We start from the raw sequence: 27,740 nt of genomic DNA, 5'->3' as shown, positions 1-27,740 counted from the left end.
CAGTCCACTCCATCTACCACATTAGCACGTATCACATAGATAGTAACCATGTTTACAGCCTGAACCAAACATAATTGTATTTATTGCCCATGTAATAGCCTCATCTAACAGTATATTACATGATAATGATTGCTACAGAATATGTATTACCCTTCTCCACTGAAATACATAAATGAATAGATATGTAATGTGATCCTATAATATGTTTTGAACATCAAATTTCCTATACATTCATCTCTGAATTTTTTTTTCTCATAAAGTAATACAATTTGGGAATCAAAGCAGAAAACTCTATTCCTGACAGTCCAAAACAATAAGAAGCTTCTTTAGGGCTGCTTCCCTTTTGGAGGGATGCCAAACTCAGAGCCCCACCCAGGACAACTGTTCTTGTACACAGCTCCTTCTGTTTCCCTAATCACCACATTGCACTTGCCATTTTATGAGTGATGTGTCTGATGACTGGAGATCAAGATCTCAGTATAGAAACTTTATTAAAAAGTGTACTTCGAAATAATACTCATGCTATGGGAACAATCAGAACTTTGCAGAGGTAAAAAAAAAAAATCATGGACCAAAATGGATCATGCATATCAATAAAGACAATATAGAAATACTATAAAAATATATAAGAAAATCATCATGACCTTGATGATTTACTTATATATTTGCAATTAAAGAAAATAGATTGACTTCATCATGAATAAAATGTAAATTATAAACTATGGTATGGGAGACAACATTGGTAAATCGTATATCTAACGAAAGACTTGTACGAATAATACACACAGAACTCAACAGTGTTGTGACTGAGTAATAAAAACAGGCCAATTAAAAATGAACAAAATCTTTGAAAAGATATTTCTCCATAGAAGATGTATAGTTGGCCAGCAAACACATACAAATGTGCTCAGTATCACTGTTGTTAGGGAAATAAAACAGTGGGATATACAGTTCCACAATCCTTCAAAATATTAAACAAAAGCTGCTGTGTGACTCAGCAAGTCAGTTTCTGGGCACATACAGAAGAGAATTAAAAATTACATACTCACACAGAAACTTACACACAAGTGTTAAAAATCATTATTACTTACAGTACCCAAGAGGAAACAACCCAAATGCCCATGGATTGAGATAAAGATAAACTAACTGTGGTATATCCATACAATGGGATATCACTCAACAATAAAAGAAATGTGGAGAAAACTTGAAATCATGCTGAATGAAAGAAGCCAGAAGCTGTATTGAATATATAAGTCCATATGTATCAATTGTTCAGAACAAGCAAATCCAGAGACAAAAAGTACTAGATTATTGGTTGTTAGGAGATGGGGATGGAGATAAATGGTAACTACAAATGGGTAGTAAGAATTTCTATGGGTAGAGTGATAATGATGTTCTGGAATTAGATAGTGGTATTATTTGCATTTGAATTTGCCATTTAGTCTATTAGCTCCAAAGTATAACTGAGTACAGATGCAACTAAGTGGTTTATTAAATCTCATATAATTACTATGAAGCCCAGGAATTCAGAATAAGAGAAAAAAATCTTAGTAGTCACCAAGGCTGGGCTGGGGCTTGCAAGGAAACAGGTTCCCAGAAAGGATTATGACTTAGTTACAGTTGTCTGGTTTCGCTGTTGCCTAAAGTCCTAAACAAGCTACCATAACTAGGTCATTTTAGTCATGATAGCTGGAACTGACGTGTATAAGGTCTAGCTGGGCTTGGTGACCAGATCTGCAAAATGCTTTCTGACACACCACATTCCATGCTGTGTTCCGTCTTGGACTCCTATCCTCCTATGTAGAGTGTGTGCCTCCCATGTCTAAGGTTGTATAGCCTAGGCTCCACCTTAGCCTGACATAGGTCATCTCCAGACATCTCACCTGCTCTCATCTTACAAACTAGCTGTGTAGGGCAAGTTCTGATTCCATAGATCCTCTAGGGAGAAAGTGAGGTACAGGCCTGATTATAGTAGCACCAGGATGCATTTTTCTCTTTCTAGTTCTAGGATATGAACCCAGGCTCATGCCTCCATCCCTGATGTGAACCCAGGCTCATGCCTCCAACCCTGATGTGAACCCAGGCTCATGCCTCCATCCCTGATGTGCAGCTGTTTAGGGAGCTGCTGACACTGGACTAATTTTTTCATCCGTCAATTCAAGCTTTCCATGTTCCTGATTCTCAGGAGGTCCCCACCTTAAATGTTCTTGGGAACCTACTCTGCTCAGCTTCCAGGAGCTGCCATAGATGCTCAGTTTATTTGGATTCAGATTTCTGGACACTGATGCTGAAGTATTATCTTGTATAATTCTCAAGGAAAGTGTTCCTGCTAGATGCTCTTCTGGGCACATTTCCATTGTTGTCCCGACTACGCCCTAATCAGTTCCATTGCTTTTCAGAGAAACCAAAACCCTGTTTTGGTCCTGCAGGTCTCCACTGATTCACATGTGTGCAGGGAAATCAAAGAACAAGCCGGCCATAGCTATGGTTCTGGAATTTAGATCTGCCTTTTGCAAGCCTATCTGGCTAGGAAGGGGGAAAAAAGGAAGCGATCTTTTTATAACAATTCAGAAGAAATATTGTTTAGATCAAAAAGGGAAGCAGAGGGACCTATTATACCTTGACTATCAGCCTTTTCATGTATTGTCATATTTTAGACTCACAATGAGTGTTAAGTTGGTATCATCTCCACCTTTGAATGGGAAAACAGGGAAATAAATAACTTGTCTAGTTCTCTGCAGATATTAAATACAATATTGCAATTCTCGCCTGAGACTCTTAGATTATCAGATTTTCATTCTGTACACACATCAGGGCTAGCTTTCCAAACAGGCTTACATATAAGCATCATTTGTTATACTAAGTGTAAAAGAATATTTCCACCAAACTGATTCAGCTCAGGAAGTCTTTGAAAGGGCCTAGGATTTCCTAATTCTTTTCAAGTTGAATTTCAGTACCATTTTACTCGACTACACCGTGCTGTTGTCCCTTGCCTTCCAGGTGACAGAGCTTCCCGAGTCAGGCATCAACTCTAAATTTTGAAAGCAGAGGTGAAGTGATACTGAAAACAGATTAGAGGAGGTAGTGGGGACAAGAAATCATCAGCAGAGAGACTGCTTCCAAGAATATTTCTGATATGCAATTAAGAGGGAATGAAGTCTTGAACTTAAAGAAGAGGTGTGGGACAAAAAATGTGAGGGAGAATGACACTATGGAGCAGATGGAGAATACCCATAGAACATACAGGGGTGCTGGGCTGTGTTTGCATCATAACCTCTGGAATGTGGGTTCCCTTTACTCAAGTGAGTTCTGGGCCCATCTAATTATGATGGTACTTGAAATGAGATTATGGAATGGCAGGGAAGAAACAGGAAATAAGCGTCTTACTTGAACTGGGCAGTAGAATGAAGCCATTTTTATGATTTTCAATGTTTGAAATTTTTTTTAAATTGCTCTTATTCTTCACATGTACTAAAATTTGTTTAATTTGTTTTTGATTTTATAGCTGGAAAAACTGATACAAAGCTAAATTGAAGCAAGATAAGACTCTTCTTCTTTTACCATATTATCTGTTCTCTAATGTGGAACCACAGAGAGAGATTAAAAGAAAGGTCACCTTATATTTAGCAGAAAGAAATGTATGCAGATAGTTGATAGCCTGAAATGCTTAACAAAATGAAATTGAGTCTGGAACCATAAACATTCAGAGAGCACTCATTTCTTACAATACGTAGATAGAAGCCAATGGACGGCAGAGGATACTTAACCAAAGCTGTGTTTTCTATTCTGCATGTCATTGATATAATTTCAAGTGTTCAAAGGGATATTGATATAAAGAAGCAATTTCAATAGATCAAGAAAAAGTTCAAGGTATGCACTTAAGTTAAAGAGGAGTTTATCTAGATGGCTTGCTAGACAAGCCTGGAGAACAATAATTTGGAGGCTCAGATTCTGCTGGAAGCAGATAAGAGATATCTGAGTTACAAAATGTGCAGAGAGATAATCATAGAGCATTTCTACTCTAAGGGCAAACGTGAAGAGAAGGGAAAGTAAATGAATAGCTAATGTGTGTTTACAATCTAAGAGATGCCAGACACTATCATGTATTTATTTCATTTCATCCTCACAGTGATGATATGACAGTTTATAGATGAAAGAGCTGAGCCTTATAATAAATAATTTGTTCATATTAGAAAACAGTAATTGATAAATCAAGTTTCTAACTTGTTCATATATTTGTCATCAACTCTTCGAAGAAGAACAGTTCTGTTCTTCTCCCCTCCTATTCAAAGTGCTCTATAATTTCAGTTGTTATCCTCATCACTCACCTTACTATTCTCAAAAGCCATCCTGCCCTTCATGCATTCTTGAGTACTCTCATCTCCATCCACTGAGTTTTTCAATCTCTTCAAGTTCAATCTTGTCAGTCCCTCTCTAATGTAGTTCTACAGGGCTCTGCTGCCTCTGCCAAATCCCCCTGCTCTTGGTTCCTGTATGCTGCTTTTTGGTAATCCTTGCATATGCTGATCAGAGTACTCAAATTCAGTCATGGGGATTCCCTTTCCATGCTACTTCCTATTTTCTAAATCCGTCATTGCACTGGATGCTAAGTATATAAGCTCACAACGATGTCTTAACAAAACTATATCTGTCCTATAGAACTCAGCCCTGGACCTAGGGTAAAATACATTTAATTATTAGGACAAACAGCAAAAGTTATAACACTTGCTTTAAGGTTTCAAAATTCCTTTGCTTAGGTTGTCTCATCAATTATATCACCTCATTAAGTACTTATAAGAACCTTGGATAAATATTATATTTTACTGTAATTATTATACTATAATAGATAATGTTTCCTTCATTTTACCCCTAAGGGGATGAAGGATCAGAAAGGATAGAATCATTGGCACAAGGTTACATTGTAGCTAGATTGTACTTGGCATCCGTGCCTCTCTTGGGATCACCACTCAATATATATAGATCTGATGAAAGAGTAAAATGAATAAGCTGGTATTCAAATCAGGCCTTCGAACCCCAAATGTTCTACCATACATTTAGGATGATTTATTCGACATTATATGCATGTTTATATTTTCCTCATAAAGTCTTATTCCAGCATGGTTTACATAGTTTTGTCTTTGCAACTTCTCACAATTAGTTTCAGTGACTATCAGACTCATTATCTGAGTCAGAGAGAGAGAATAGTTAAACTAATTTTAATACAACCAGGTTCTCCATTAATGATAAAACATTAATGGTAGCTTCAAACATGACAGATCTTAAAAACTTGGAGTATGAATGATCCCGATTACAAACATTCCTTATGCTCTTTAAAACATTCATGAAGGTATTATGATGATGAGTTAGGATTTCAAATAATCATTGAATTATATCTAGTCTTGTTTTCCAAGTAAATAGCATGTGGTTAGAACAGGATAATGCAAAGCAGGAATTGAATTTCAGAAAAAAAGCTGCATAAACAATCAGATTTGTTCCATATGTAGAGCCCCAAGTATGTTGGAGAGAACTTTGATTTTCTAAATGGCAAGTGGGTCAGGGCAAGGTTGGATGAGGTGATGTGGGATAGAGAGTAGATGATGTTATGTGGTTGCTTCTACCTTGATGAGAAGCAGCAACCCAGGGGTAACTCAGGTCTGTCTGACCCATGAACTTGCACATAAGTAGAGTTTAAGGATTTTAATTTGGAGCTTTATGCAGAGAAAATAACTCAAAGTCTTCCTATAAAATACAAGACATACATATAAAGATACGTGAAAATTCAAGGAGAGATTTAAAGTAAGATTCTGGCCTTTCTTAAGCAGAAGCTATGGAACAGCCATGGCCCACATATCCCAAAGACGGCAACAGGGTCCATCCCTTCCCATCTGGCTTCTACTGCACAGGCCTCCTGTCTGCCTCTTGGGAAGTAAGCTTATCTCTTTCACAATCCAATCATTCCTCATAAGTACCCCTTGCTCATTGCATGTTAACCCAGCTCTATCTTCCTAATCTGACCAATCTGGGGCTGTAAGGATCAGCTATGTTCTACTTCCAGCAGAGCACCCTCTGGGAGCTGCTATAGAGAAAAGGTAAGGGGATTGATTTAAAGATCCTTCAATGGAGATGGAAAGTCAGTTCATGCTTGAAGCACAAGTGAAACAGCCTTCTTGAGTGATGGTGCACTGGACTCCTTGTGTGCCATCATGACCAACCTCCTTACCAAGAGTACTCTTTTCATCATTTAACGCATTTTAGCTGGTGGTATGGGTCATCCATCTTCATTCTTCTTAAGGACAAGCTGAGTACAGATTTAATTGAATCGAACTTGGAACAATTTGAAAATAATTTTCAGGAATAAAGTTAAAAGAGGGGGAAATTTTCTATAGTAAAGATGAAAAACTAATAACTCACGCATCAAAAAGAAAAAAAAGAGCAGAAAAAGAAGAAATGAACATTTTTATATTTCAGAATTAAAATATAGGAAAAAAACTACTTTATCATGGATTTAGTCTCTAGCTCAGTCTTAGTGGGGCTTTACTCCTAGTTCAAACACCACTTGACTTCCAAAAAATTATTAAACATTGTTTGGTTTCATTTTTCTCAGCTATTAAATGGTAATTTTGCTTATTGAAATTTGTAGCTTGGGACAGATCCAGTAAGAGGAGAAAACAGAAAAAAAACTAGGAAACAAATGTTCTAAGGACCTTCATGATCCAGGAGTGTCTATTACTTAGAAGAACTATAGAATTGTTAAATTAAAGGGAAGATAAACATACACAATGCAAGACCCAGAGTGGGGTAATTTTTCATCAGTGTAGAAAATGACACTTTTTATTTAAAACCCAAACTTATACAGTCCCTTTTGTTTAGTAGAGAAGTATATTTTCACTTAGGAAAACACTAATTGTTCAATAGAAATCTCACTGAAGACAGTTCCTAGCTATTCAGCAACACAATATAGAAATTCTCAGAACTGGTAATAGTATAACAAAGATACTACATGGGTCTACATGTTTCTAGAAGAATGTTGAGATTTGGGGGTAAAGGGAATGGAGTCCTCAAGCTTGACATCAGAAAAGGAAAGAATAGAGTTCTAGCCTCATAGGAACAAGTGTAAAACCCAAAAGATGAGGAAGGGAGAATTTTTAATTAGTGCCTTGGAGATGTACATGATAGTGAGAGTCACTGTGGTAATATTTATATAGTAATCTCTAGAAATTAGGGAAATGCAAATTAAAACTACATTCTGATCTCATCTCTCTCCAGTCAGAATAGCAATTATCAAGAATAAGAATAACAAGAGATGTTGGCAAAGATTTGGGGAAAAGAGGTACCCTTATACATTATTGGTGGGACTTCAAATAAGAACAACTATTCTGAAAAGCATATGAAGATTCCTTCAAAAACTAGGAATTGGACCACCACATGACCCAGGTACCCCACACCTTGGTATATATGCAAAACGTTTAAAACCAGCATACTACAATGACGCAGCCACGTCAACGTTTATAGCAGCACAATTCACAATAGCCAAGCTATGGAGCCAATTTAGGTGTCCTTCAACAGATGAATAAAGAAAAATATATACAGAAAAAAATATGCCAAGGACAATATGACATAACCCAAGATCAAGGTGGGCTTTGCAAGATGTTTAATTAACCATGGGAATATTGTTAACTACAACACCTAACTTCAGAGCAATGTTAATAAAAATATTTTTATACAAACAGATGAGTAGGGTGGGTTTGGGCATTCATTCCAGCACTTATTAACTCTGTGATCTCTAGGAATTTACATAATCCTTTTGTGCCACATTTTCTTCCTCTTCCAGACCCCACACCACAAGTTATGAAGATGAAAGGAGACCATTCACAAAGTGCTGAGCACACTGTCAGCTATGAAGGTGTTCAACAGTGTTCTGCATGATCAAAATAGGCTTATTGCTGAGAATGATATGGGGTGATATAACAAAGCTCTTGGTAAACTATAAAGAAATATATGTGCACTATTGTTAATATGAAATGAAAATTGAAAAATATACGCTCCATGTGGTTTCTGGGTTTTAGAATGAATATGATCACTTACTAATAATGATAGTAATTAATATCATTTATGTTGCCTCCTAGACAAATCTCTATATGCTTTTTTCAACCTCTTTAATATGGATTAATGATTGTCTATATTTTTTCTGTATTTTAGTATAAGTGGAGTCCATTAGTCTATGAATTAGTACGTTTATCAAAGTTAATATCACAATGTAGATGAATAGTGGTCAATGAAAAGACCTGTTTGTAATGTTGTGCATTGATTTAATTGAATACTACTTAGTTATGAGTCATAGTGCCGAAAGAGTTTTCCTCTGTTGCAATTCAGTTATTCTACACATTATATCAAAAGAGATCCTGATTAGCTCCTACAGATGATGGGGACAATGACTGGTAACATAAAGAAGAGCATTCCTAGGAGTGAACACTGCCAACAGCACAACATACCTGTTGCCTCTAAGCAGTAGCCCTCCAGGGTTTCATGTCCAGGAGCCTGCACTATGCCTTTAGTATTATGAGCTCAGGTCTCAGTGACTGATGTCTGCTGATAAATTTCTTGAGTCTCTGCATAGCTGAAAATGTCTTTCTCTTGCTATTGCACTTAAGGAAAACATGTCAAGATGTAAAATTTGGTTCACATTTGATTTTTCTAACAGTTTTATGCATGTTTACATATATTGTTGCTTTCTGGTTTTAAGTATTTCAGAAGAGAAATTTACCCTGAAAGTTCTCTTCTTCTAGAAGAAACCATTTTTGTATTGGCAGCATTAAACTCCTTAGTTTTGCTTTCAGGTTTAAACCCTCATCAGGGAAAGGCTCCATGTTAATTTCTACCAAGGAATTTTTCCTGACTAAGGTAAGCCTTGTTTCTCTAAGGATCTTTGAGAGTTCTGAAAGATTTTCTTCAGTTATGATTATCTGGTAATTCTAACTCATTCATCTTTGCCTGGATCAGTTTTTGCCATACAGAAGCTCTTCAACTTATATTCAGCTCACATTCCATTAGGACAATCATAAATTGAATGTATCATAAATCAAAAATACATTTAATTCATCTACCCTACTGAATATCACAGCATAACCATATAGAACACACTAGAGCATAGATTGTTCAACACATGACAGAGTCACCCTGAACTGAGGCTCATTGCCTCCACTTGGCATCTCCAGAGTATCACAGCATATCACTAGCTCAGGAAAGATCAAAGTTCAAAATTCAAAGCTCAAAGCATGTTTTCCACTGAATGTGTATTGTGTTTGTAACACTGTAACATTACAAAAAAAAAAAAAAGATCACAAGTTGAACTACTGTCAGGATCATCCATATTTCCTTGAGTTTTTTTGTCATTCATGCTTCTGGTGCTTTCTCTTCTGACTGGTCACTTCTACATACTGGGTATGTTTTTAAAATTTATGTTTTGTTTCACTGATTTGATTTTTAGCAATGCTCGGTCTTCATACAAGATCAAGATCTTATTTTTACTTTATACATATTTTTCTACAATTACGTCTATTTGGTTGAAGCACTACCACTAACTTACCATCTTGTAGAATTTAAAAAAAAAAAAAAATGCAAGAGTTTATTTTATTTCCTGTAAAAATTTTATTCCAAAATATGTGTTGTTTTCTTTACTCAAGCCTCTTCGTTATTTAATTTGTTCTTTAAATTTGCTTTAAGAAACAAAGCAAACAAAAAAACCCCTCACTCATCTTTAAATTTGGGTTGTTAATTTTCAATAGTTTGGCCAAAGGTTTAGATACCTTGATTCTAAAAGGCTGGTGAAGGGCCAGGAATATCAGTATCATTTGGGAGCTTATGAAAACTGATGACTCAGATTCTCCTGCTCAGACCTGATGATTCAGAATCTGCATTTCAGTAAGACCCCCAGATAATGCATATATAAGTTAACATTTGAAAAAGCCTGGTCTACAGGAGCTATGTAATTGCGGGGGGGGGGGGCATCTCAATCAGCTAGGGCAGGGCAGATAAAGATAGAAGTAATGATGTCTCTTCATCTTTCTAAGGTGTGGGTGGGGAAATCTTGCTTCTCAAGCTCCTCTGTGGCCAAAGACTGTAGAATTCAGTCTACAAAGTGTTTTTCTAAATGTGTATTTAATAAATCATCATGGTTTTCTCCCTAAAGTAAGGATGAAGTCAGACAAAAGCAACCTAACTGAGAATTTCAAAGCCAGTCCAGTGGAAGACTACAGAAGAGTGCAACCCTTGGCAGGGGAGGCAGGGGATGAAAAAGCTTGGTTCTGTTTTAGTTGTCCTTTTCATTGCTATGACTAGTCCCACAACAAGGACAATGTAGCAGAAGAAAAACTTATTTTAGCTCATGGCTTCAGGGGTCTCAGTCCATAGATGGTCAACTTACCAACTCTGTATAGTTCAGGGCCTGAGGTGGGGCAGAACATCATGGCAGAAGGGTGTGGAAGAGGAAGGCAGCTCACGACATGGCAATCAGGAAGCATAGAAAACTCCCCTGACTAGGAACAAAACATAAAACCCAGAGGCAAGCTCCCAGTGACCTTCCTGCAGCCACATCTTACCAGCTTATAGTGACTGCTCAGTTAATCCATCAATGGATAATCCACTGATTGGGTCACAGCTCTCATAATCTGATCATCTACCTATGAACTTTATTGCACTGTCTCATACACAAGCTTTGTGCGGAAAACTCATAACTGAGTCATAATATCATCCATGAAAGAACTAATATCTATATCATATGAATATCATAAAATAACAAGATTATATATGTTCAATGATTAATGTCAGGGTGATCACTAAAAAAAATCAAGAAATCTGTAATGACAAAGTAGAAAGTCAACTTGTTTAATGAATTTAAATAAACTGGACATTTATTTTCCTGAAAAGCTATTAAAACAACTTTAATTTATCATTGTGCTATTCAGGTGTAAATGTGTGATACTCAATGTAAAAGAAAATGAGTGTTGTAAGTTAGAAATCACTCAAATGAAAAAGGATTTCTAAGACATTCACAATATCTGCCTGAATGGTGTGTTTTTTAAAAAAGAGCTACATATGCACAAATAACCATGCTTCAGGGGCCTATATGAAAAAAATTACTTAAAATACATGAAAATGAAATAGCGATATGTGCAGAATCTATAAATCAACCATAAATATTCCTTCTTCACAACAAAACAGGGTAACACCAGATATTCATGCCATTTTATGATAAAAGGAGTCTATTTGCTGGAGAAAATTGTTATAGATGTTGGCAGATGAAGAGGAGAAAGAAACTGAGAGGAGACTAAGTGAAAAAATTTAAAGTATTTGAGAAGCAGTCTTATTCGACTCTGTTTTGTGAGAAAATAAGAAACAAACATTTTAAATATGCCACATGACTATCTTTGCTGTCAGCTAAGGGGGAAGAAAAAACAGGTTATAGGAAAGGAAAAAAAATACCTTTGAAAGTGTCTTGTACAAATCAATATTTCTTAGTCTTTAATGTGCATAGGATTTATCAGGGGATCTTATTAAAATAAAGATTCTGATTCAGCGTGGTCTGGGGTGACACTCCAATTTCTGCATCTCTAACAAGCAAGCTCCCAGGTGATGCTGATGTTGCTAGTCTTGGATGACATGATAAGTTCCAAGGATACAGAAAATCCAACAGATTTGTGCTAAAATCTTGGATCTAACATCTCATCTATATCTACAAATCCATATCTATAATTGTGTAACTTAGACTCCTGGAGGTCTCTGAGCCTTAATTAGGTGGATATGGATAATACTTTGCTGATCCTGTTGATACAAGGTAATGAGATAAATGTTAGTCAATCTCCAGGCACATAGTAGATATTCAGTGACCGTCACTTCCTTTTACTGAGTGCTTGAAACTTTATATGTTCAAACAGACGTTATCAAAGACATCATTATTACATCTTAAATATAATGAAAAAAATAGGTCATGATACCACCTAAATGAGCAAAATATGTCATTTCATTTTTATAGCATTTCTCTTTTCATGTAGTTTGGCAGACATCTCATTTATAAGCAGAACATGATTAGAGGGAAAGAAATTGTTGGAAAGATGTTGCAAACATTTGGAAAAGCAAGAGGCTGAAATTCATATTTCCATGATGACTTCCTCCCATGACACTTTTGTCCAACAATCATTTAGGGCCTTGGCAGCAGACAGTGTTGTAGTGAACCATAATTTCACCAATTTAAAACTGAAAGGAGTTTAAATCAAATGAAAGTGGGAGTCTTCCAAGTGTATGTAGAAAATGAATAGACATGTTGTAAAAATAAAATGATCAGCACACATGTCAAATAGAAACAGAATATGAGGAAATAAGATCTTAAAGTGTATCTACCTGATGTGTTAAACCTTCTTACAACAGCCTATAACAATCACCAAAGGGACTAAAGAGGAAGCTGGGTTTTCCTAAATTTTGTGTCCTGATTTCAGAACCCCAGTAGACTGACATTTATGTCATTCATCTCTAGATGTCCACATGCTATTTCTCAATTATCCACTTGTCTCTCATTTAGTTACTCTGGGTTTATGTATTAGTGATACATGGCAACTCTCAAATGTATCTCAGAAGTATGAAGCAACATCTTAAATAAGTAATGCTTTTTCTAGAAAACACTTTGAAAAGTCCTAAACATCTAGTTTAGACACAAATGTGTAATCCTTTAGCTTTATTTCTTACAGTAGCTCCAGGTCCCACAGGTGAAACCTAGTTCTCTGTCCACTATCTTGAACATTCTCTACTAAAATGTGATGTGGGAATGAGGTTGGTATTTTGTCTTTAATATGAATTTAAAAAAACAGCAGAAATGTAATAAAAGTCAACCTCATAAATTGATTATAAATTCAAAAAAATAAAAATATAGTGTCCTTTATGTATTCAAACCACTGGCATGACTTCAGGCCTCAACTGTCATCATGTAGTCAGAAATACTTATAAGCCATGTTTATAAAAAGAAGTGGCAATGAGCCCTCAGCAGAGGGCCAAACCTCATGCTGTGCTTGGAAGCCATAGGTGATGTTCTCCTGTGATGCCACTTGTCTTCTGACATGACAGGAGCTACACAGTCTCTCTGTAAAACAAGTTTTCTCCAACAGTGGAATAGAATGGGGAAAATTCTATTTTCAAAGGGCTTTTAAGATACCATCAAAAAAGTTACTATTAATAAGATTAAAACAAAATTCCTCTCATTTTCTGTGGATATCTCAGAATAAACTTTTAGGAAAAAAAAAAAAACTGAAAATAAAATCTCCATCATAGTAACATATAGTTTAAAAGTTTGATCTAAACTCAGAAATCCTTGAAGGAGGCCTGTACTCACCTGCATATGATCTGCTGAATTCAAACTCTTCAGACTAAAAGGGAATCTAAAGATGATAGGCAGGGGCCTCTCTAATTTTAAAGATCCTGAAACTCAGGTTGCTTAACCAATTTGCCTAAGTCATAAGGTCATCAGAAAGATCTCCTTGGAGACAAAATGGGTTCAATACCATATCAAGTCTTTAGTATACTTAAAAATCAGTCTCTTAACTAGTGTTTCTACATCCATGGCCCATACAACTCTCCACCTTCCAACAAATTTCTCCTCAAGTTCTGCATTATTTGTCAATGGCACATCTCTCTTTCAAACCAATTTGCTTTTCACTCATTACCCTTTACATTCATTGCCCTCCAACCCATTCCTAGGACAGACTTATATCATCCTACAATGGTGCAGGTAGACTTATTCCTTCTAGTGCTCCATTTCCCCAAGTTCCCCATGTGGTTGGTCATTTTTATGCTCTATTTTCAGTTTATACATATTATTGTACATTGTTATCCCTTTCTGTGGCTTACTTTGCCCATGGTACTAATGGATCTCAGTAAATATTCTACGTGTAACTTATTTGTGGATCACTTCTCCATTTACACGGTAGTAATTTCATTAAGACAAGGGTCTTTGTGTTCTCCTGGGACTCGCCAATCTGTGATTAAGCTAGAAAGCAACAGTGTGCACTATATCTTCACAAAGCCTATGGGTAGGTACTTAGTCATCTAGACTTGGTTGAGTAATATTATATCATCACTACCCTTGCTCTCATCTCTGTTGTTTATGGAAGAAGGAACAATGCTTGAACAGATGCTGCTGATAACTCCAGGACTGAACAGTGGACCACCAGGGGTTGAAGCTCTGACCTTCCTCAGAAATTCCAACTTCATCAATAAGGACCCATGATAAGCCATCTATTGATTGATACAGATTATCATATAGACTTTGAAAATTGTCATTATCCTCATGTTAGACACAAAATGGCTAACTTTGAGAGTGAAGATGAGGCTTCAGCCTCCTCCCATAGGAAGAAGTTTAAATAGGACACTCTTAACACTTGCATTTACAAGTTCATCTGCTTCACAATAGTAAGCTGATTTAAACAGAAGTTGAATTTTCATGTAACTCAGGAGTGATTTTCCAAAAATCACTAATTATCCATTTATAAAGAAACCTAGTTGGAAACTAAGAAAAGCATCCTGAAAAAGATAAAGTTTCAAAGGATAATTTTGATAAAATCATCAGTATCAGTTTTTTTCCCAATCATTAAAATGACTTTTTTTGTTGAAAAGAGTTGTCAATTAAAAATAACTTTGTCAAAAATATAAAGGCAGGGCCTGGGGATGTGGCTCAGCAGTAGAGCGCTCACCTAGCACGTGTGATGCACTGGGTTCGATGCTCAGCACTATGTAAAAATAAATAAGTAAAATAAAGATATTAAAAAGTATATTATATATATATAAAAGCATAGGTCCTAAAGAAGAAACCATATTAAATGAAAATATTGTAAGCTTTTCAACTTGGACCAACAATGTCATTAGAAATATTAGAAAAAGTTATTAATACCAAATTAAAATAAATGCATTTAACAAATATTATAAGTACTAAAGTGCATAAATGGTAGCAGGATTTATCAGGCCAATATTAGGTAAACAAGATTACATTAATGGTAAAAAGAACAGTGAAATCACTTCTGCCCTTTTTCACCAATCAATGCAAAACCAAACTTTATCTTGAATGACCAAGCTGAAGATCCTTAAGTGTAGTGTTTCCATCTATATTTTAGACTTGAAAAGATCTACAAATCTGTAGGTTAATCATAAAAACAAAACAAAAACTATCATTCCCCACCCTCAGAAAATAGCAAGAAAAATTGCAATGGTATTGATTAATAAAAGAGGAAATAGAAACCCTTAAAGAGTCATAATGTATAATCCTTTTCTTGCATGTACACAGCTCAAGAGTCCAGGGAATCTCAAGACACAAATGTATGAACTTCTAAGCATTAGGACTTCCATGCACTAAGAGAGGAAAATGCAAATGATTGAAGAAGAAAATAATTTTTTTTCAAGAACTCAAAAAGGTTCACACACATAATTTTTAAAGAATATTAGCAGCAAAAAAATTAAACAATCAAGTACATGAGAAAACAAGTTTCTATGAACATGAACCAATACCAAAAACTAAAACAAAACAAGAAAACAACCATCCAACCAACAGAAAAAACCCTTCCTCCATTAGACATGGTTTTAATGCAGATTACTGTTTTTTTTAAAAGTCAATTTAGAATATATCTGTGTTTAAAATGGGATAATAAAATATGACATAGTCAATTTAGAAAAAAGGATAATTGCTTGAGTGAATAGCTACCAAGATGCATCAGAAACTAGAAAAAGTTACAGTATTCATCTAGAATTCAGCAGAGACAAAGTAATATGTGTGTGTGTGTGTGGGGGGGAAATAAAAACATACCAAAGAGACATGGAAGATTAAAAAAAACCTCAATATTTATTCAAAGACTCGAAAAGAAGGGAATAAAATAAAGATAATATTTAGAGACAAAATGTATTAGAAATTCTACAAAGAATAAAACGATTACACATTCAGAAAGACCAAGAATTCGAAGTAGGAAATAAATGAATTCAGAATTTATTATTATATAAACTCCAGATACAATATATTTAAATCAGTTAAAAAGGATGGTTACCTACTGCATAGCAAAATTAATAGCAGTAGTGGAAGTCAGAAGAAAAAAGGACAGTATCTTCACTATGCTGAAGAAAAGGTAAATAAATAAATAAATGAAAGTCCTTAACATTGTTTTACTCTCTGGAATTCAATATCCAGAGAAACTCTTAAAAGCCAGACAAATATAAAGACACATCTGAATCTCAATTAAGCACACTGTAAACATTACACTTTTTTTAAAAAAAAATTAGTTGTAGTTAGACACAATACCTTTTTTTTAAAATTTGCTTTTATTTTTATGTGGCGCTGAGAATTGAACCCAGCACCTTGCACTTGCTAGGCGAGCACTCCACCGCTGAACCACAACCTCAGCCTCAACATGACACTTTGAATAAAAAATGTCATAAAATATAAGCCAAGAAATGTCACCCAAAGAAGAACACTGCAATTTAATTATTAGAAGAACAAACATTGACAAAAAAACAGACAATCATTTAACATTTTCTCTTTTTTCTCTTAGCTATGTTAGATTCCCTGGAAACTGAACCCCTTCCCACCTGTATACAACTGTAAAACAAGACCCCAGGCTTTGCAAGGTGCTCTTGCTAAACAGGGGAAATGGAGATGGAAGTTTGAGACACTGAAGCAACTCCAATGGCAGCTTCCTGTTGGAATCCAGTCTGCTTGCTTTCTGTTCCTGTGAGCATCACTGTGGCCTAGGCAGCACTGCCCAGTGGCCAGCAGTGATATCCAGTTTGTAGTTTTCCCAGCACCTGCAGAGCCTCACCACATCCCATTCTGAGGAACAGATCCAAACTGGCCAGGGCTTTCCTTTCAGCTCAGGAACACCAGAACCATCTGAGCAGCCAGAGTCTCCTTCTCAGATGCCTGAGGTTTCAAAATGTGGGTTCTTTCCACTGAACTAACCTATACTCTTTTTTTAAAATTTTTGCTTTAAATTTTTTTCTTTTTTTTATTGGTTGTTCACAACATTACAAAGCTCTTGACATATCATATTTCATGCATTAGATTGAAGTGGATTATGAACTCCCAACTTTACCCCAAATGCAGATTGCAGAATCACATCGGTTACACATCCACAATTTTACATAATGCCCTATTAGTAACTGTTGTATTCTGCTACCTTTCCTATCCCCTACTATCCCCCCTCCCTTCCCTCACATCTTCTCTCTCTACCCCATCTACTGTAATTCATTTCTCTCCTTGTTTATTTTCCCATTCCCCTTGCAACCTCTTATATGTAATTTTGTATAGCAATGAGGGTCTCCCTTCATTTCCATGCAATTTCCCTTTTCTCTCTCTTTCCCTCCCATCTCATGTCTCTGTTTAATGTTAATCTTTTCTTCCTGCTCTTCCTCCCTACTCTGTTCATAGTTGCTCTCATTATATCAAAGAAGACATTTGGTATTTGTTTTTTAGGGATTGGCTAGCTTCACTAAGCATAATCTGCTCTAGTGCCATCCATTTCCCTGAAAATTCCATGATTTTGTCATTTTTGGTGCTGCGTAATATTCCATGGTGTATAAATGCCACATTTTTTTTATCCATTCATCTATTGAAGGGCATCTGGTTTGGTTCCACAGTCTAGCTATTGTGAATTGTGCTGCTATGTACATCGATGTGGCAGTATCCCTGTAGCATGCTCTTTTAAGGTCTTCAGGGAATAGTCCGAGAAGGGCAATAGCAGGGTCAAATGGTGGTTCCATTCCCAGCTTTCCCAGGAATCTCCAAACTGCTTTCCAAATTGGCCGAAACAATTTGCAGTCCCACCAGCAATGAACAACTGTGCCCTTTTCTCCACATCCTCGCCAGCACTTGTTGTTGTTTGACTTCATAGTGGCTGCCAATCTTACTGGAGTGAGATGGTATCTTAGGGTGGTTTTGATTTGCATTTCTCTGACTGCTAGAGATGATGAGCATTTTTTCATGTACTTGTTGATTGATTGTATATCCTCCTCTGAGAAGTGTCTGTTCAGGTCCTGGGCCCATTTGTTGATTGGGTTATTTGTTATCTTATTGTCTAATTTTTTGAGTTCTTTGTATACTCTGGATATTAGGGCTCTATCTGAAGTGTGAGGAGTAAACATTTGTTCCCTTGATGTAGGCTCCCTATTTACCTCTCATTGTTTCTCTTGCTAAGAAAAAATTTTAGTTTAAGTAAGTCCCATTTGTTGATTCTTGTTATTAACTCTTGTGCTATTGGGGTGTCCTATTAAGGAATTTGGAGCCCGACCCCACAATATGGAGATCTGAGCCAACTTTTTCTTCTATCAGACACAGAGTCTCTGATTTGATATCAAGCTCCTTGATCCATTTTGAGTTTACTTTTGTGCATGGCGAGAGAAAGGGATTCAGTTTCATTTTGTTGCATATGGATTTCCAGTTTTTGCAACACCATTTGTTGAAGATGCTATCCTTCCTCCATTGCATGCTTTTAGCCCCTTTATCAAATATAAGATAGTTGTAACTTTGTGGATTAGTCTCTGTGTCCTCTATTCTATACCATTGGTCCACCTGCCTGTTTTGGTACCAGTACCATGCTGTTTTTGTCACTATTGCTCTGTAATATAGTTTGGAATCTGGTATCCCTATACCGCCTGATTCACACTTCCTGCTTAGAATTGCTTTTGCTATTCTGGGTCTTTTATTTTTCCATATGAATTTCATGATTGCTTTATCTATTTCTACAAGCAATGCCATTGGGATTTTGATTGGCATTGCATTAAACCTACAGAGAACTTTTGGTAATATCGGCATTTTGATAATGTTAGTTCTGCCTATCCATGAACAGGGAATATTTTTCCATCTTCTAAGATCTTCTTCTACTTCTCTCTTTAGGGTTCTGTACTTTTAATTGTATAAATCTTTCACCTCTTTTGTTAGGTTGATTCCCAAGTATTTTATTTTTTTGGAGGATATTGTGAATGGAGTGTTTTTCCTCATTTCTGTTTCAGAAGTTTTGTCGCTGATATACAGAAATGCCTTTGATTTATGCGTGTTGATTTTATATCCTGCCACTTTGCTGAATTCATTTATTACTTCTAGTAGTTTCTTTGTAGATTCTTTTGGGTCTTCTAGGTAGAGAATCATGTCGTCCGTAAATAGTGATAATTTAAGTTCTTCTTTTCCTATTTTTATGCCTTTAATTTCTTTCGTCTGTCTAATTGCTCTGGCCAGTGTTTCGAGGACTACGTTGAACAGAAGTGGTGATAGAGGGCATCCCTGTCTTGTTCCAGATTTTAGAGGGAATGCTTTCAACTTTTGTCCATTCAGAATGATGCTAGCCTGAGGCTTAGCATAGATAGCTTTTACAATGTCAAGGTAAGTTCCTGTTATCCCTAGTTTTTCTAATGTTTTGAACATAAAGGGATGTTCTTTGTCGAATGCTTTCCTCTGCGTCTATCGAGATGATCATATAGTTCTTATCTTTAAGTCTATTGATGTGGTGAATAACATTTATTGATTTCCGTATATTGAACCATCCTTGCATCCCAGGGATGAATCCTACTTGATCATGGTGCACAATTTTTTTGATGTGTTTTTGTATCCGATTCGCCAGAATTTTATTGAGGATTTTTGCATCTAGGTTCATTAGAGATATTGGTCTGTAGTTTTCTTTCTTTGAGGTGTCTTTGTCTGGTTTAGGAATCAGGGAGATGTTGGCCTCATAGAATGAATTTGGAAGAGCTCCCTCTTTTTCTATTTCCTGAAATAGCTTGAAAAGTATTGGTATTAATTCTTCTTTAAAGGTTTTGTAAAACTCCACTGTATACCCATCCGGTCCTGGGCTTTTCTTGGTTGGTAGTCTTTTGATTGCTTCTTCAATTTCATCCATTGATATTGGTCTGTTCAAATTGTGTGTATCCTCCTGACTGAGTCTGGGCAAATCATATGACTTAAGAAATTTATCGATGTCTTCACTATCTTCTATTTTATTGGAATATAGGTTTTCAAAATAATTTCTAATTGTCTTCTGTATTTCTGTAGCATCTGTTGTGATATTGCCTTTTTCATCCCGTATGTTAGTAATTTGAGTTCTCTCTCTTCTTCTCTTCGTTAGCATGGCTAAAGGTCTGTCAATCTTATTTATTTTTTCGAAGAACCAAATTTTAGTTTTGTTAATTTTTTCAATAGTTTCTTTTGTTTCCATTTCATTGATTTCCGCTCTGATTTTAATTATTTCTTGCCTTCTGCTACATTTGCTGTTGGTTTGCTCTTCCTTTTCTAGGGCTTTGAGATGAAGTGTGAGCTCATTTATTTGTTGGTTTTTTCTTTTTTTGAGGAATGACCACCAGGCGATGAATTTCCCTCTTAAAACTGCTTTCATTGTGTCCCATAGATTCCGATATGTTGTGTCTGTATTTTCATTTATCTCTAAGAACTTTTTTATTTACTCCTTTATGTCTTCTGTAACCCATTGATCATTCAGTAACATATTGTTCATTTTCCATATGATGTAGGATTTTTCCTTCCTTCTTTTATCATTGATTTCCAGTTTCATTCCATTATGATCAGATAAAATGCATGGTATTATCTCCACCCCTTTATATTTACTGAGGGTTGCCCTTTGCATAATATATGGTCTATTTTTGAGAAGGATCCATGTGCTGATGAGAAAAAAGTGTATCCATTTGATGATGGTTGATATATTCTATATATGTCAGTTAAGTCTAGGTTATTGATTGTGGTATTGAGTTCTATAGTTTCTTTATTCATCTTTTGTTTGGAGGATCTGTCCAATGGTGAGAGAGGTGTGTTGAAGTCACCCATAATTATTGTGTTGTGGTCTATTTGATTCTTGAACATGAGGAGAGTTTATGAATGTCGCAGCACCATTATTTGGGGCATAAATATTGATAATTGTTATGTCTTGTTGGTGAATGGTTCCTTTTAACAGTATATAATGTCCTTCCTTATCCCTTTTGATTAACTTAGTCTTGAAGTCGATTTTATTCGATATGAGGATGGCCACCCCTGCTTGCTTACAAGGACCGTGTGCATGGTATATTTTTTCCAATCCTTTCACCTTCAGCCTGTGTATGTCTTTTCCAATCAGATGTGTCTCCTGGAGGCAGCATATTGTTGGATTTGTTTTTTTAATCCATGATACCAGCCTATGTCGCTTTATTGGAGAGTTTAAGCCATTAACATTCAGATTTACTATTGATATATGGTTTGTACTTCCAGCCATGTTTGATTATTTATCCTTTTTAAAAAAAAATTAGTTTGTTTATCCATGATTATCTTTCCCCTCACCCTCTGTCTTTACCGAGACCCTTCCCACTGATGGTTTTGGTTATTGTTTTTCATTTCTTCCTTGTGTAGTGTTTTGCTCAAAATGCTTTGCAATGCTGGTTTTCTGGCTGCAAATTCTTTTAACTTTTGTTTATTATGAAAGATTTTTATTTTGTTGTCATACCTGAAGCTTACTTTTGCTGGATACAGAATTCTTGGTTGGCATCCATTGTCTTTCAGTGTTTGAAATACATTGTTCCATGACCTTCTTGCTTTCAGGGTCTGTGATGAAAACTCCGTTGTTAACCTTATTGGTTTACCCTTGAATGTAATCTGTCTCCTTTCTCTTGTAGCTTTTAATATTTTCTCTTTGTTCTGTATATTGGATATCTTCTTAACAATGTGTCTTGGCGTTGGTCTACTGTGATTTTGTGTGCTCGGTGTCCTGTATGCATCTTCAATTTGTATATCTGTTTCCTTTTTTATTTCTGGAAAGTTTTCTGTAATTATTTCATTCAGCAGGTTACTCATTCCCTTGGTTTGAATCTCTGTACCTTTTTCTATCCCAATGACTCGTAAGTTTGTTTTTTTTATGTTATCCCATAACTATTGGATGTTTTTCTCGTGATTTTTTACCAGCCTTTCTGAGTTGGCTAGACTGTTTTCAAGATGATATATTTTGTCTTCATTATCTGACGTTCTGGCTTCTACTTGCTCCACTCTGTTAGTGATACTCTCAATTGAGTTTTTAATTTGGTTTATCGTTTCCTTCATTTCTAGAAATATTGTTTGATTATTTTTTATAATCTCTATCTCCTGATAAAGATGCTTAACTTCTTCTTTTATCCGTTTATGTAATTCATTCTCAATGTGTTCTTTCGCTGCTTGAATTTGCTGTCTCCTATCCTCTTTAAGGTTCCATTCCATCTGTCTAAGGTGTTCCTTGAGTTCTTTATATTACCATTTTTCTGATGACTCTAGGTCCTCCTGAATATTTAGGCTGTCCTGCATTGTTTGTACTCCTTTTCTTCCTTGTTTTTTCAAGTTGCTCATGTTACTTCTTGTTCTGTTTGACTGCTGAGTTACTGTTTACTCCTATAAATTTATTTGATGCTGTAGCCGCAGGTTTCAATGAAGTTATCTCCTCTGTCGCAGTCTGGTGAAGTCAGTTCTCTGCCATGGTGGTATCTCTTGCAAATGGCGACAGTTTGTTTCCCTTTGCCGGGTGACCAATGCAATGGGTGGGTCCTTAGTGTCTCTCCCAAGCCCCGTTTCAAATCTGTGGCCACTACCTATGAAGGCTCAGTTGGCATTTACCTCTGTAGGATCAGAAGGGCCGACCAGTTGTTTTAGCCAGATGCATTAGTGCTGAGTCACAGCTGTTTGTCTGCAGGAAGCAGGCGAACGGGAGCTTGAATTCAGCAGATTCGGGCTCACTGTGTGTTCTGAGAGGCTCAGACTGTTCGTCCCAGATCCACGTCAGTTCAGCATTGCCTAGTGATCCATCAGCAGGCTGAGAGCAGAGTCCGGCACCAGCTGCACTGCCAAGATCTCGGATGCGGATTCCCATGCACAAACACTCCTGCCCAGTCAGTCCGCCTGGGCCAGGGCAGCTGCAGAGTATCCACAAACACGTTTTTAAATGATTATGTCTACAACTATTTTTTGGTACAAAATATCCAGGCTGAAGTCAGATGCTCACGCATTCTGCAAATTCACTGCGACCTTAAACTGGAGTTTTGAGATGAAACTGTTTCCCACTTGGCCAATTTCCTCTGGGTTCTTGTCTTCTAAATTTTGAAGAATAAAGTCCACAATCCTGGAGTGCATCTCCATGGCAACGCGGGGCTTTGCCTCTCTCCGCCTCCTTGGGCCTGCAGACCAGAAGGAGTCCACTCCGGGGGCTTCTGGGAAACAGCTTGTAAGTGGCGTTTCTGCATCTGCCTTGGACAGCGAACCTGCTGCGGTTCCTGAGCCAGAGGTTTGCGCAAGTTGAGGGAAGGGTATGAGGAGGAGGGGGACGCCGGGCTCCGGTCTGGGGACCTTTTAGCAGAAACCGGCGAGGAAGCTGGCGGGAACCTTTCTCAGCTTCCCAAGAGGCGAGGAGAAAGGGCCATGGTCTCCGCGCCTAGTAGTTGAGGGGCGGGAAGGGGTCAGCGGGAGGCCCGCCCCAGCCTTAGGCATTTGTCGGGAGTTCTACGTTTCTTCTGCCCTCCGAAACCCTCGTTTTCCCCCTCCCCCACCTGCCGGTTTTTCACTAACCTATATTCTTAATACCAAACTTTACCTTCACTTCCCCCATCATTTCATAATATACAAGTGATGCTAACTGTATAACAGTTTGTGGTTCTTTGTTTGTTTTGCCTTTCTGGTTACTTTGTTACTATTATATACATTTGACAATTTTTGTATTAATTACTGCACAAACATTGCTGAGATCCCTGTCCCTTATTGGAGTAGACTGATTCAGTTGGTTCCAAAAGAAAATCAAATTCAAGGGAAAGGCAAAGCTACAAAACTGTTTGAAGGTAATATAGAAGTTTGTGTTCAGATATTTCTGGTTGGGAAAAATTTTTTATACAAGACATGAAAAGCATAAACAATCAAGGAAGGGCAGGTAGAATTTACCTTAAAATCCAGAATTAAATTCTGTTTATCAAACAGCAGTGAAAGCAGAAACCAGTGAAAACAGAAATCGCAGACTAAGATGACATTTCCAACACACACACACACACACACACAAATATTCGAATACACAAAAGAATATTATAAGTTATTATGGTAAAGGTTGTCAAACAAAGGGAAAAATGTCAAAGGACTAGAGAAAGTACTTCAAAACGCATGAGACTCAAATGTTCATAATACATGAGAAAATATGGTGAGAGAAAAGCAAATTTAGTCCCAAACAAGATACAACTACATGTATAGACATGTGGCAAAGGTACAAAGCCCTACATACTACCTGTTGTGAGGGATAAGCAATTAAATATCAACTGCTTGACCATGTTGTGGCATTGCCTAGCACCTAAGCCTACAGAACTTTCTTCAATTTAGCCAATTCATTTGCAAGTATGCAATCTAGAGAATTCTGCTTGTATGGTAAAACAAGCGCATAGGATTTCTTGGAATTACAATGGAATTCTACACGGCAATGAAAATTCCAGCTATATATCAAAACATTAATGACTCAAAATCTGATGTCCAATATAAGAAGACAGAGTAAGATTTAATTTATATAACATTAAGGGGAAGGATGGGATGTACAGTGGTAGAGTACATAGTGAGCATGCATGAGGCCCTGGTGTTATCCCCAGCACCTAAAGAGAGTCAGAACTGAACATTTAATGTGATTTTAAAGAGCAATACACCAGTAGTTGGTTAAAAAAAAATATACCAAGGAAGGAAGAAAATAGACAGGAATGGCATAACTATCAAAGCATTCAGGACAGCCATCATCTCTAGGATTAAGAAAAAGGTGCACAACAGTGGAGCATGCCTAGGTCTGGGGTTTCAGGGTCATCTTTGGTAGTTCACTCGGTGTTCTTGACATAGACACTTGATATTCATTCATTAAAAATTATGTGCATGCTTTTTAAAAGTTATCAATAGTAAATAGTATTTTAATTGACACATAATAATTGAATATATTAATGGGGTATATGTGGTGTTTTGATATAGTTAAATAATAATTCAGCTGAGCTAGTTAACATATCCATCACCTTACCTACATTTTTTAGGATAGGAATTTTGATGCTTATTCTTATAATAATAATGTATTATCTTGAAATATATAATACATTATTCACCTTAGTCACCCTCCTTTGCAATAGATATCAAAACCTATGTCATGCTTGTATAATATTAAAATGGTGCCAATACCAGGCTGTTTTTGTTACTATTGCTCTGTAGTATAGTTTAAGTTCTGTTATAGTGATGCCACCTGCTTCACTCTTCTTGCTAAGGATTGCTTTAACTACTGTGGGTCTCTTATTTTTCCAGACGAATTTCATGACTGCCTTTTCTATTTCTATGAGGAATGCCATTGGGATTTTGATTGGCATTGCATTAAATCTGCATAGTGCTTTTGGTAGTATGGTCATTTTGATAATATTAATTATATTATTTTTATTATTATTGTATATTAATTCTGCCTATCCAAGAGCAAGGGAGATCTGTCCATCTTCTAAAGACTTCTTTGATTCATTCTTTCTTTAGGGTTCTGTAGTTTTCATTATATAAATATTTCACCTTTTTCATTAAGTTGATTCCCAAGTATTTTATTTATTTTATATTGAAGCTATTGTAAATGGGGTAGTTTTTCTCATTTCCCTTTCTGAGTATTTGTCACTGATATACAGAAATGCATTTGATTTATGCGTGTTGATTTTATATCTTGCTATATTGCTGAATTCATTTATTAGTTCTAGAAGTTTTCTGGTGGAACTTTTTAGGTTTTCTAGGTATAGAGTCATATCATCAGCAAATTGTGCTAATTTGAGTTCTTCTTTTTCTATCAGTATCCTTTTAATTTCTTCCATATGTCTAATTGCTCTGGCCAGTTTTTCAAGAACTATGTTAAATAGAAGTGGTGAAAGAGGCCATCCCTGTCATGTTCCACATTTTAGAGGAAATGCCTTCAATTTTTCTCCATTTAGAATGATGCTGCTTTGGGACTTAGCATAGATAGCCTTTATGATGTTGAGATACGTACATATTATCACTAATTTTTCAAATGCTTTTTCTGCATCTATTGAGATGATCATATGCTTCTCTAAGTCTATTGATGTCATAAATTACATACTACAGGGACACAGCCACATCAATGTTTATAGCAGCAGAATTCACAATAGCTAAACTGTGGAACCAAACTAGATGCCCTTCAGTAGATGTATGGAAAAAAAAGTGGCATATATCCACAATGGAATATTGCTCAACAATAAAAGAGAATAAAATAATGGCATTTTCAGGTAAATGGACAGAGTTAGAGAAGATAATGCTAAATGAATTTAGCCAATCCCAAAAACGAAATGCGGAATATTCTGATACAAAGAAGCTGATTTATAGTGGGGTAGGGAGGGGGAACAAGGGAGGAATACACAAACTCTAGATAGGGCAGAGGGGTGGGAGGGAAAAGAAGAGGGCATGGGGTTAGAAATAATGGCAGAATGTCATAGACATCATTATCCAAAGTACTGTATGGAGACACGAATTGGTATGAATATATTTTGTATACAACCAAAGATATGAACAATTGTGTTCTATATGTGTAATATGAATTGGAATACATTCTGTTGTCATATGTAAATTAAAAAATAAAATATTGACAATAAAAAATGGATTCTACTATCATGTATGACTAAGAAGAACCAATAAGATAAAAAATTTAAAAATAAAGATTTTTTAATTACCATAAAAATCCTATGCCTTCTATTTGATGCTTTGAACCTTTGATCAATAATTCCCAAATCCCTTCTTTCCCACCCTGAGCCTAATAGATATTATTCTCCTTGTAAGAGTTGTAGATTTTTTGATTTCACATAGAAGTGATATCATTTCATACTTGTCTTTCTGTGCATGGTTTATTTCATTTAGCAAAACTTCAGGTTCTTCCATTGTTGCAAATGACCATGTTTCCTTTTTTTAATGAATGAATAGTATTATATGATATTTATATAACGCATTCTCTTTATTTATTCAACCACTGATGGACACTTGGGTTGATTCCACATATTGATAATGTTGCAACAAACATGGGAAAGCAGACAGCCCTTAGCATATTGATTTTAGTTTCTTTGGACAAATATGTAGAACTAGAATTATTGGATCAGAAAATAGCTCTGCTGTTAAGTTTTTATTTTCAGAGCCTGCATACATTTTTTTTCATAATGGCTCTACTAATTTCTATTCCCACTGACAATGTGGAAGGTTGCCCTTCTCTGAGCATTTTCAACAATACTTACTATCCTTTTTTTTCCCCCTAACAGGTGTAAAGTCATATCTCATTGTGGTCTTGATTTGCATTTCCCAAATGATTAGTGATTTGGAGAATTTTTCCATATGCCGCTATGGTTTTCTTTATGCAGCTTTCTCTAGTGTACATCTAAAAATAGGGTTATCTACAGTATGCCTGAAGTACACAAAAATGTTTGTTATGATACTGACTTTGAGAGTGCCAGTGAGTTCACTGGCTATCATGAATCTAAGCTCCACAATGATCATGATTTCTAGCCTGTTAAGAGGGAACTAAGGTTCAGAGGTAGGAAGATCTGCCTCAAATACATAATTGGTAATACTCACGTAGGCAAGCTTTTGTCTCCAACCAAGGAACCCACTCCTGAAATTTAAAGCTCTTGAGGACATTGATAAAATAAAGCTAAAATGAGGTCTTTTTCCATCCTTTTAAGGGGACAAAGAAGAAAGTAGAGAAGCA

The 27,740-nt window shown here is 36.2% G+C and overlaps 1 protein-coding gene across 5 annotated transcripts in view; it reads right to left on the bottom strand.

Moving 5' to 3' along the window:
- Positions 1–27,740, bottom strand: part of NRG3 (neuregulin 3) — a gene marked incomplete at both ends in the record, with an annotated part of 1,044,303 nt that overhangs the window by 157,335 nt on the left and 859,228 nt on the right. The window lies entirely within an intron of this gene.

This window comes from Spermophilus citellus (genome assembly GCF_964194105.1).
Source record: "Spermophilus citellus genome assembly, chromosome: 15".
NCBI lineage: Eukaryota > Metazoa > Chordata > Mammalia > Rodentia > Sciuridae > Spermophilus > Spermophilus citellus.
Note: the sequence above shows the minus strand (reverse complement) of the source record. Positions and strands in the feature narration are given on the sequence as shown.